Raw genomic sequence first — 11,390 nt, 5'->3', positions numbered from 1 at the left:
ATATATATAAAATAAAACATTTGCATATGGCAATCAATATTAATGGATTTCAGGCCACTGTTAAAGTGTCTTAAGCAGCAGAGCCTTTAGAAGAATAATACATTTCATTGTTGTTATTTTGAAAATGAAAAAGACATAGTCATAATTTTACATGTTTTAATTTTTTGATAATGAAGTCATACCGGTTTAAGTCATACTAAAAAAGTTTCAATATTTTGAGAATAAAGTTTTATTGTTTAGAAAATAAAGTAATTCTTTAAAGAGTAAAGTTTTATATAGATAATGTCATTTTACCTTAAAGTTGCAACATCTCAAGTTGATGAATATAATAAGATAAAGCTCTTATTATTTGAACAATGAGGTTTTAATTTTACAAGAAAAATATATTGCATATGTAAATTAAAGCTGCAATAGGAGACAACAAATACTGTGATACTAAGGAATCAGTTTGGAACAGTCTCCAACAGTTTGGTCATTTCCTGACCTTGAAATTGGCTTTGCCCGTCTGTGTGGTATCCTGGTGTAACGTACAGATGGGATGTCCATTCGAATGAAGCAGTGTAAAGAGGGGCATAATACAACATTATTGTAGCTAATGTACTGCAATAACAGGATTTTGCTTAAAATTCAAATACTGCATTTTTATTGAAAGCCCCTGCACACACCCAGGCCCCTCCCACACAGGTGTTTTACACTTGTCTGCCTGATTAGACCACATCTGAGGACTGAGTGGACGGGTACACACTGTGGTTGACTGGTGCTGTCTGTCCAATGATTTGCACCTGTCTGGGTGGAAGCGATCATACCTTAATCATTCCTATTGGTTCATAAGGTTTGGTGACCTCATGTAGGTCCAGCATAGCTTTGTCCTCAACCTGAGCAGCAGTCTAATTATTGGGAGTAAGTGAAAGCACCTGTGCAGGGCCTTCTAACATCCTTCAACCACTATAACTTTCATGAAGGAGGATTTATTACAGGACTGTTGTATTAGACTGCATTAATTTTAGCTATCTGTATCTAATAAACTGTTGACTGAGTGTATAGTCTAGACATAAAAAGAAGCGCTATTTCATGTATTTCAAATTTCTGCACTGCTTGATCAATAACTCCCAAAGGTCCAACTCAGAGGCAGTTTAGTTCCTAGCAGTGATTCTGACATGCCCAGAGCTCTATACTGGTTTCTCATAGTATCACTCATATCACTCTGATGCTGTGAGAGTCATTTGAAAATAAGACAATATTCTTATCTCAGAGCAGGGGCTGTAATACTTAGCAATGAGTCCAAATCTGCTGAGTATCTCTCCATCTCTGTGACTCTTCCATTTGTTCTCTCTCTCCTTCACCTCACCTCCCTGCCATCCATCCATCTCTTCACCCCCGTTTTCCTCAGATCTCTTGCAGTCACTATTTTCAGTCTAATCCTGGCTTGACGTGTGGCTGATTAATAAAGTGAGGTAAAGATATTGGATTAAGAACAGATTAAAGATGATTAATGCTGCATAATGAGGACTAATCTGGCACTCCTCTGTTCCACTCTGTATTTAGTCAGTGTTTATTACTGCAGAGATTAAAGACATGGACACTGTGTGTGTGTGTGTGTGTGTGTGTGTGAACCATTACAGTCAGGAATAACATGGAAACATAACTAATTAGCAATAGACCAGAACAATACCTGTAACCATGGAAACAGTACACATCAAAGATGGAGGCAGCTAAAGACTCAAAATGCTCTGAAGGCAAAAATAAGACAGATCTCACAGATTAAAATTTAGATGAGACATTTTTAGTTTTTGTTGACTTAAACAATTAATTTAATTATTATGGACAATAATTACATAACTTAAACTACTGTACATTTTTATTGGAACATGCTAAATCAAAGTCAGGTCCCGATAACTAGAAAATAGTATCTGCAGTCTTTTTAATCACAGTATTACTAATAGTAGGAGCAGCATTATTTTAGCTTTGGTAGTAGCATTTTTAACAGCAACAGTAATAATGGCACTAACCTACACACACACACACACACACACACACACACACACACACACACACACACTGTTTTTGACAAACAGCTAAACTATTAACACGTACAGTGAATTCAGGTAGTGCTGAGACACTGTCACTTTTTTGACAATTTTTTATGTTGCAGCCATTTTTTCCCTCATCAATCTGCTCTCAATTGTAAAAACGGAATTTATAAAAAAGGAAAAACTTAAATATCACATTTACGGAAGTATTCAGACCTTTTGCTAGGACACTTGAAATGTAGCTCAGGTGCCTCCCATTTCTCTTGATCATCTTTGAGATGTTTCCACGCCTTGAGTGGAGTCCAACTGTGGTAAATTCAACTGATTGCACATGATTTGGAAAGACACACACCTGACTATAGAAGGGTTCACACCTGAAAATGCAGATCAGAGCAAAAACCGAGCCACGAGGAGGAAGGAACTGCCTGCAGAGCTCAGGGACGGGACTGTGTTGAGGCACAGATGTGGTGAAGGATACGAAAATGTCTGCTGCATTTAAGGTTCAACATGCAGCCAAAAACTGAGGTAAACTCAGGTTATTATACAGATATTTATGTTTCCTAATGAGCCTGGTTATCCTGTACTTTGACTTTTCCTTTAGCCACCATGAGGTTGAGGTTTTTTCTTTGTTTGTTTCCTTGATTAGATCACAATATGAATGTAGTAAGCTACAGTTGGGTAAAAACAAACAAACAAAAGTGTTGTTTACGGAGCTCAAAGTGCTGAAAATTTACAAAATTCAGTGTCCCTGTTGTTCAGGATAATCCACAGACCTTGTTGACCACTAAAATAAAACCATGGACCACCTAACTCCCGAAACATCCCCAAAACCAATAGGATCTACTTCTTCAATAGAATTGTGGCTAGCTTGCCTGGAAGAATGTCACCTAGGAGTTGTTTTTATTTGATTTGATTTTATTTGATTTATTTATTTTATTTTTTATTTTTTCGAGGGGGAGGGGGCGTTTTAATGCCTTTATTGGATAGGACAGTGAAAAGAGGCAGCAAATGCAGGGAAATAGAGGCAACTCCTTGCGCCTCACACACTGCATGGCAACAAATCGTGCTATCTATGTAGCATCACACACACGTCATCATTGGCCAGATGTCATCAAACTCAACACTTACTCGTCAGTTATGTCAGAGGGTTCATTTGAATTTCTTTCAGTTGACTCGGTCTAAAGACATCGGCCTATGATCATGTCCATTATCCATGTCTGGTGAAATATAACATATTCCCAAGAGCTTTATTTACATTTCCTTTTAAATGTCATGCTGATATTTTTTTTTATGTAAATCATAAAACATGTGTTTCATTAGGTCTGTTCCATTAGGTCAGGTTGCTAAAATTGACAGAGGAAGCTCTGTAGTTTGAGCATCGTTAACTAGCGAACAGTAAAGAGGGTGTTGTTTCCAGCCTTTTCATTAAACAGTTCTGTTAATACGGTGCATTATCCTTGTGTTTACTTGTGCTACTATAGAGCTGACTCTACAACCGCAAAGCAGAAGGACAGAAGATTTTCAAAAGCAAGTGGGGGGCTGGAATTACCAAAGTGTCTGTCAGCAGATGGAGAAGTGAGGTGAGTCAGTGTGTTGTTCCCAGGAGCAACATTAAAACCAGATCAGACAGGTTTTATTTTGTCTGTTCATTTAAACTGAATGACGTTGTATTTTTAGCCTAGCTTTACTGTGTCTGGCTAAGCTACAGTACTTTGCTGTTCTTTTTCCTTGATTCACACTTAGGCTGAAAATACATCTTTGTTGAAGACAGACATTTAACTAGAGCAAAAAGATATTGTGTGACATGTGTGCTAAGATTTGAACTGACATGTTGACATAATTTGGCACATGTGGACCCGCATTTTTACACTCAACGCTTCTTTTAAGTGTCTTTAACCTGCATGTCATAGAACTTTCCAAAACTGGGGGGGTTGTAGCAATTAAATACAAAAGCAAGATTATATTACCCCTTGTAAATAAACAGTAACATACTGGCATATAATGTAAAATTACAGTAAGGCCAGTTATCCTACTGTCATATACTGTAATCCAATGTTCAGTAATATACTGTTAAAAGAAATTGCAGTACAAGCAGCTATTTTCACTGTATAATAAAAAATGCACATAGAGCTGAATTGCATTTGTAAACTCTTCTGTTTTGAGTTGTCCTGCTTAATGACACGTTGTTTAAGTGGTAAAACTTATACTCGCATTGGTTTGTATTGTCTTTAAAGGTAAACTCTGTCTTTGAATTTGTGTACAGTCATGATTTTAGTTTGGGAAGTACCAATGATTGATGAATGGATAGGAGGAGGATCTACTGAAAAAGAACAGCACAGCAGCTCGTTTAAAAAAAAAATGGAAGAAATGAATGTGAACTAGTTCATTTCAACCTTTGTGAACTGGACTTTGAGCTCTTGTGTTGTGTGAACTTGTACAACACTGCAGAATACTACACATTATCAAAGATGTCTAAATAAACGCCAACCCTTCAGTCAAAAGTTTGGTGAAGTTTTATATCTTTCTCTTAAAACATTTAATAACTAATTTGGATACTAATTTAGATTTAAATACAGCAATATATGCAGGAAATATATCTTTAAGATTTTCTTTTTCTTTTTTTATTATTGACATTGAAATCCCTCCATTCACCCCTAAAGCACATATGACATGACATTTCTGTCATGCCATTAAATAGATCTTTTCCACAGTAGACATTTTGGCTGCCACAGCAGGAAAAGCACAGATGAACATCTGGTGAACACCTTTGCTCTTCCTGCTATGCAAAATTATCCAACATTCCCCCATGAGCAAGCACTTGGCAATGGTGGCGAGGAAAAACCCCCTTTTCAGAGTCTGCTGTGAAAAAGATCTGCTGCTTTCAGTAGGAAGGGAGGGAAATTCATGGAAGCTCACCTGCCACTGATGGATGTGGGCTGCTTGGGCTTATTCCACCTCTTTAGTTTCCTCAGGCCTAGGAAGTGGTGCGTTCGCTTCCAGATTTACTTCTTCTTTGGTTTTGTGGGCAGGATCTCCTTACACACCTCAATCTCAGTGGGTTCTGGTTCTGGATCAGAGAGGATATCAGGGATGGGCTCCTCCTGCTTGTCTGGTCCAGTGTCTTGTGTGGCTGCAGGCTCCTCCTCAGGCTCCTCCTCCTGGTTCTCCTCGCTCTCATGGCTGGTGGCTGGTGGCTGGTGGTCCGTGCTCCCTCTCAGCCTTCAGCTCTGTGGAAAGCTGAAGGTTGCTCAGCAGCGTTCTGCTGCACGAGGCTGATCTCCTCTGCCATCTTTTTACGGAGGGCGTCCTGCTCAGCCCTCAGGTTTCTCTCCAGGCGCAGGTCCTTTCTCACCGTCTCAGCATGAGCTTTAACTTCTTTCTCAAGCTCATGCTGAAGGTCGTCTGCTTTTTCTCTGACTCTGAGGACATCAGCTTCATACCTCTGGGAGATTTCTTGATATGAAGCTCTCAGTCTCTCCAGTTCTTCTTGGAGAGCTTTGTTTTTCTGTATCTCCTGCTGGAGCTCAGCTGTGAATTTCTCCTGGATACACGTCACATAAGGATGCTGACATACTGATGCATTCAATTGTTTGATTTCTATACAATACAGTATAATACACAATCATTTTATCAATTTAATACAAATATCTAACATCCGAACACATGTCTAATTTTGGGGATGTTGTAAGTCCCTTCAGACTCAGGCAGGCAGATACATATTTAGCTGTTGTCCCTTCACTCAGGAGAACTGACATTTTCTCCTCTAGGGTTCTGCGATGCTGATTGGATGCAATTTTCTCATCTAATGCTTCAACTCTTAAGTGAAATCTTATATATTTTTTACATTTTCTATATTTTTTGCATTACATTCCCCACATCATTATTGTAAATATCCCACATCTTTGTTGTAAATATTTAATTTTAATTTTATCTTAATTTTTAACTTTTAATTTTACCTTTAAATTTACTCTCAGTTTATTTATGTTAATGTTTGGCGCTAAACACCAGCACAAATTCCTTGTTTGTGGAAACTGGATTTACCACATCCAGACTGGTACACCATGTGTTAAATTAGAAATCATCTAATACTCCCCCTCTTAGATACAGTGCTAGGTGGAAGATCCACAAATTAGACTCTCACTAAGAAGTAAACCTCATTTTTTTTGCTGAGATCCGAGACATTCCAGCATGTCCACGCAGGAGGTATTTCCACTGCATTTTTAAAAAAGGGCCATTTTGTTTGTTTGTGATCAGGTTAGTTGGTTTTTGTTTAGCACAGGGACATAATGCTAATCCTATCCTCAGCAAAGTACCTGCTTTTCCTCTCTTCTCCATCATCTTCTTTTTTCCCTTTCTCTCTGTCTCCTCATCTTTTCCTGCATCTTTTCCTTTAACAAAGCTGAGCTCTGATTGATGCAATCTTTTCATTTCATGTCAGAAAGAAGGGTGAAGAAACACATGCTGAATTGATATCATGCAAATGTTACTTGCCTCCACTCAGATACTCTTGCAATGAAAATGAAAATATACAGGGGTCTCTCGTTGTAACATACAACCTTCAACCTTTTACACGGATAATTAAAGAAAAACATTGTTCATTGTTTTGTGTCTGACATTGGACAGATTGAATTAATGTTAGCTTGCTAGCTTGTCACTGCACGGGAGTTGTCATATGATGTCTCGGGATGAAAGGCATTGAACTAAAAGCAGTCTGCTAGTCAAATAATTGTAGGCCTGTAACATTTTGGCAGATTCAGTTGCCTGTCCATTTGTTGACATTATCAAGGAACAAACAACCACAGCAAAATCAGCCACTACAACCATAGGTGAGTAACTGTGAGTCTGCTTCATGTAAACTGTTATGTGATCTAATATGATTAAGATGTATTCTGTACTATAAAATATATCACATGCTGAATCACTACATCAACTATGTTTAGATTAAGATTATATGAATACAAGTTTGTGATGACATGCACCTGGATCTGAGTAAAGTTTGAAAAAAATAGAGTCTGAGGACCTCAGGATATAAGGGTGTGAGAAAGGAGGGGGAGTATGGTTCTCACCAGCTCTCACCAGAGGTGACCAGAGCTGGCACACAGGCACACCATGTGGCTGTCTCATGAGGGCACCGTGGTAAAAATGGCTTATAAGCAGTTGGCAGGCCTCAGAGGACAGGTGAAGATGCCATTATTCCCATGGGAAAGAGAAGCTGTTTTGAAAATAGGGTGATCATCCACCCAAGAGAATGGTATAAAGGATGAGGTTTAAACATTATATATTCAGTTAGGCTCCAGAGCCAGCCCGGGTTTATTTCTTGTGCTAAGAAGAAACTCTATTGCACTGCACTCTGTCCGTCTCCAGTGAGTTTTTGAACTTATTGGGACTTCAGCAGTTGCATATTTGAGTCTGAAGAACAGTGTTGGAGTGGAGTTTCAGATTTAGTCTTTGGCCCACAACTGAGCTTCTACCCACCAACAATATTCTGATAAGTGATCTCTTGTGATAGAGACTACCAGTGAGTCCCAAGTGATGAACAGAAACGTAAATCTTCATGCTCCCCCACAGGACCAATAAGGAAAATGATTGACTCCAAAAAGCAATTAATACACATGCTAACTACAGTGGTAACACACTTCAGTTCTAAGTCTTTTAATGGTGATAATCAGCCAATTACCATAAGACATTTCAGTTAAAATAGGCTGGAAGAAAAGATGAGAAGATTCACCCACTAATATTCAAAAAGATGAAGCTGTGGATGCTGTTACTGTGAGCTCTTATGAAATATTGTTTGACTGAAGAGATCTGAGAGGATGATATCACGAACATCACGAGTTGCTGAAATTCAATTCAGCACGCAGTGATATTAGAGAGCCAGCTGTACTTTTACCAGCCTGATCGCAACAGCAAATAGATCTCTCTGAAATCGGCTTAATGTGGTTGATTAAATTATTACCGTGTCCTGTTAGGCATCAGCATTGGCTGTTACACAGATCCGTGTTATGTGGAACTTGTATAGGTCAAATTGAATCAGGCAAACACATTCTTACACAATTTTTATTTCTTTTGTAGCTCATAAAAAGGAGAAATTACATGCATTGTGAAGACATCTAGGTCATTGCCAAGTACCTATTTTCAAAACCCGACACAAGGCTGTGAGCAATTACAAAGATGTTTATCACTTATCATTTATCATGTACATTTTTTTTTCTGCTGTGTTTGTCACTTCCATAATCACATCAAGTCAAGGCCTATCTGTATTCACCCCTTCTGAGCAGCTTTCATTCCAGGCAAATTGAAATGATGGTGTGTGGCTATTGAAAGGGCCAAGGCTAGAAAAAGTTGTGCAATCAAACTGTCAACACTCCCATTTCTGTCTGAGGATGTCTACTTGCTTGGACAGTTTTGTTATTACATTTGATATTCAGGATGCATGTAAGGTTAGCCTAAGCATACCTGAGTACCATCAGTAAACAACGTGTACATACCTGTCTACTCTTCAGGGAATGAGCGATGTGTTTTTAAAAAGAAAGTGCGAGGTGCTTGCTGACTCTGACCACCTCAATTTAGCTTGAACTCTCCACATCAAATGAGATGTTGATTAACTACTTGTTAGATTGCACAAGTAACACATATTGTAGAGGTCCAAATAGCACACAGCAGGAGTAACGGGTAAGGATAGAAAGCGCACATACTGGTGTGTGATTGGCAGACTCCCTTCTTTATACAGTACATAAAATGGCTGCCACAGAAAGGTTAATTATGTCTGGAAAATCAGCTCTCTCAAATGTATGTTGTGAGAGTTTTCAATACATCTGAAAAAATGGAAAATGTCAAATTATCATTTTCCCCATGTGATTGTTTCAGCAAGTGTTCACAAACACAGTTCCAATGCATCTTTATTGGATTTATCGGAAAGCAACAGCACTGATTGTTTGTTCTTATACTTTAAGACCCCCTCTTATGATGAATGTCCATATGATGTTTATTATATAATACATTATTATAAAATAATATGATATTTAATGAGCGGATAATAAGCAGTCAATGCTGATGACAGTCTCCTAAAAATGGATTAAGACAGCCAGGGTTTCATACGTCATACAACCTAAGGAACCAATTGTGTCAACTTGTGGGGAAGGGCAGTGGACAAAATAGAAATGAAACCTTGTCAGTATGGAGAGCAAGAGTTTTCATTAGGACAACCACTAACACTGTGTCAGCCACTGCTAGTTAGAAGCTAACAAATAACTTGTAATATAAACAAATAGAGCTGCCCTAACTGTTGATAGGTCTGCTGGTCTCCAATTTTGGTGCACTGCAGACTCCTCATCTGATTTTGGGCCTGCTACTGCTCTTTTACTGGTCACTTAAACCTTGTCAGTACAGAGAGCAAGAGTTTGCATTATCACAGTCACTAACACTGTGTCAGCTACTGCCAGTTACACGCTAACAAACAACATAAAAAAATGACTACACTTACTGTTCTGATGCATCTTCTAGTCGCTGATTTTGGTGCACAATGAAATTCCCAATCCTCAGTCTGAGTCTGACTGAGCTCAAATGTGGCTGAGTCCCTTTAATATTTCCTCTGCTAAACATCTTGATACTCACTGCCGTTTCACCTGTCAAGCTAGCGCAAGCTACAATGGTGGGCAGGGCACAAGGCCTGATGAAGATTTCTCAATGAGGAAGTAAGCGTAGATGTGCTTCCAGTCCCAGTTTTCATTTTTGTCACGTTTTATGTGGGAAAACCATATTAAAGGAACTTTAAAACAGCCTATGTTTACATGTGCCTGACAGGGACCTCTTGTGGCTGTGCAAGTAATCACAATCTGACCTACAGTGTATCTGAAGCAAAGGAGGAAGTTGTGTGTCTTTACCATAATGCTACCATGTGGTTGACAGTTTTGGTTTTAAATGAAATACTGAGACTACTTTTGGATGGATTGAAATGTAGTACAGTCATGACCAGTACTTGGAATACTTGGACAGTCACACAGTTATTGTTCTTCAGGCACTGAGCTTCAGCACATTCAATTTGAAATAAAATAATGGATACTACATTAAAGTGCCAAGTCTCAGCTTTCCTTTGAATAGGCTTATAGTCAATATGGAAAGAACTATGTGGGAGATATAACCTTTTTAACACATAGTTCCTAAATGGCAAGAGTCAGAAAGTAATTAGACATTTGCATACTAAAAGTTTTGTTAGCAGCGGTGTGTTCTTCCAATGTCAGTTCATGCACAAAAGAGATCAGCCATGGCTCAGAGTTGACTGAGAGTTGCCATTCAAATTGAGGCTGAGTTTATCGTATGAGGTGTAAAGAGGTGAGGATGCAAGTGATGAAAATGATAATTTAAAGACAGTCTATCAAAGAGATATTAAAGAAGAAGACTTCATGACCAGAACCTCAAAGGATTCAATACAAGATCCCAAGACACACCCCAGTATATCTAAAAATACAGAAAGGCCCAGCTACACAAAAACACACAGACAAACCAGTATAGCTCTGGAACAAAGTTCTATGGGCTTATGAAACAAAAATCTACCACTATCAAAAAGACAGAAAGAGGAAAGTGAGGAGAAAAAAGGAACAGCTCATGACCCAAAGCCACCTCATTTGTCAAACATGGTGCTGGTTCTGTTATGGCTTGTGCATGTATGGCTCCAGTGGAGCTGGTGCATTGTCATTTATTGATGATTTCACTGCAGACAGAAGCACAGGATGAATAGAGAAGGTCTACAGTAGTGTCCTGTGAGCTAAGATTCAGATAAATTCATCAAAACTCATTGGACGACATTTCATCCTTCCTACAAACATAAACATACTGCCATAACAACCAGAAAACTTCTCAGGGTGAAGGGGTGCAATGTCCTTGACTTGCTGAGTCAATCACCTGGTCTCAATCCAATTGACAAAATTTCTGCCAGGGTGTTCTCCATGCGGTTTGTTTTTGGAGGTGGTAACTGCTTTTTCTCAGAGGTCAGCACATCATTGTGTCTGATGGGCTTTCTGTTTCCCAACATTTAGGCATGCTGCCCTAATTGTACGTTCACACTGCAGTATAATGCAATGTCAGTCAGTTAGCTGTTGAAATGACTCCTCATATCTCAGTGTAGTTAGGGTTAGTAAATTAATAAATAACAGTTTAGATAGTTGCCTTCAGTTGCTCATTAAATACATGACCTTTGCTGTGTGATGTAGCACCACTGCTTTCTTTTATTGAAGCTTAAGTAGCCTTATAAAAATGTAAGACAAATGTAAGACTTTCTTCTGATGTAAATGGAGGTGATCTTAATTTAAGGCAAGATGGGTTGCCTCAACTGTAAAACGCTGTTGGATACCCTGCCTGCAA

General features: G+C 38.7%; 1 long non-coding RNA gene across 1 annotated transcript; it reads left to right on the top strand.

Annotated features, from left to right (window-relative positions):
• Positions 1-290: 290 nt before the first annotated feature.
• On the top strand, positions 291-5,180 carry LOC139620200 (uncharacterized). The gene is made up of 3 exons (XR_011690767.1): positions 291-2,555; positions 3,512-3,610; positions 5,060-5,180. It is a non-coding gene; the product is annotated as an uncharacterized lncRNA (long non-coding RNA).
• Positions 5,181-11,390: the final 6,210 nt, after the last annotated feature.

The sequence above is a fragment of the Trachinotus anak genome, unplaced genomic scaffold, assembly GCF_046630095.1.
Source record: "Trachinotus anak isolate AG129_WGS33_773 ecotype Australia unplaced genomic scaffold, CSIRO_AGI_Tana_v1 ptg000004l, whole genome shotgun sequence".
In the NCBI taxonomy this organism is placed as follows: Eukaryota; Metazoa; Chordata; class Actinopteri; order Carangiformes; family Carangidae; genus Trachinotus; species Trachinotus anak.
This window is presented reverse-complemented; position numbering and strand designations above follow the sequence as displayed.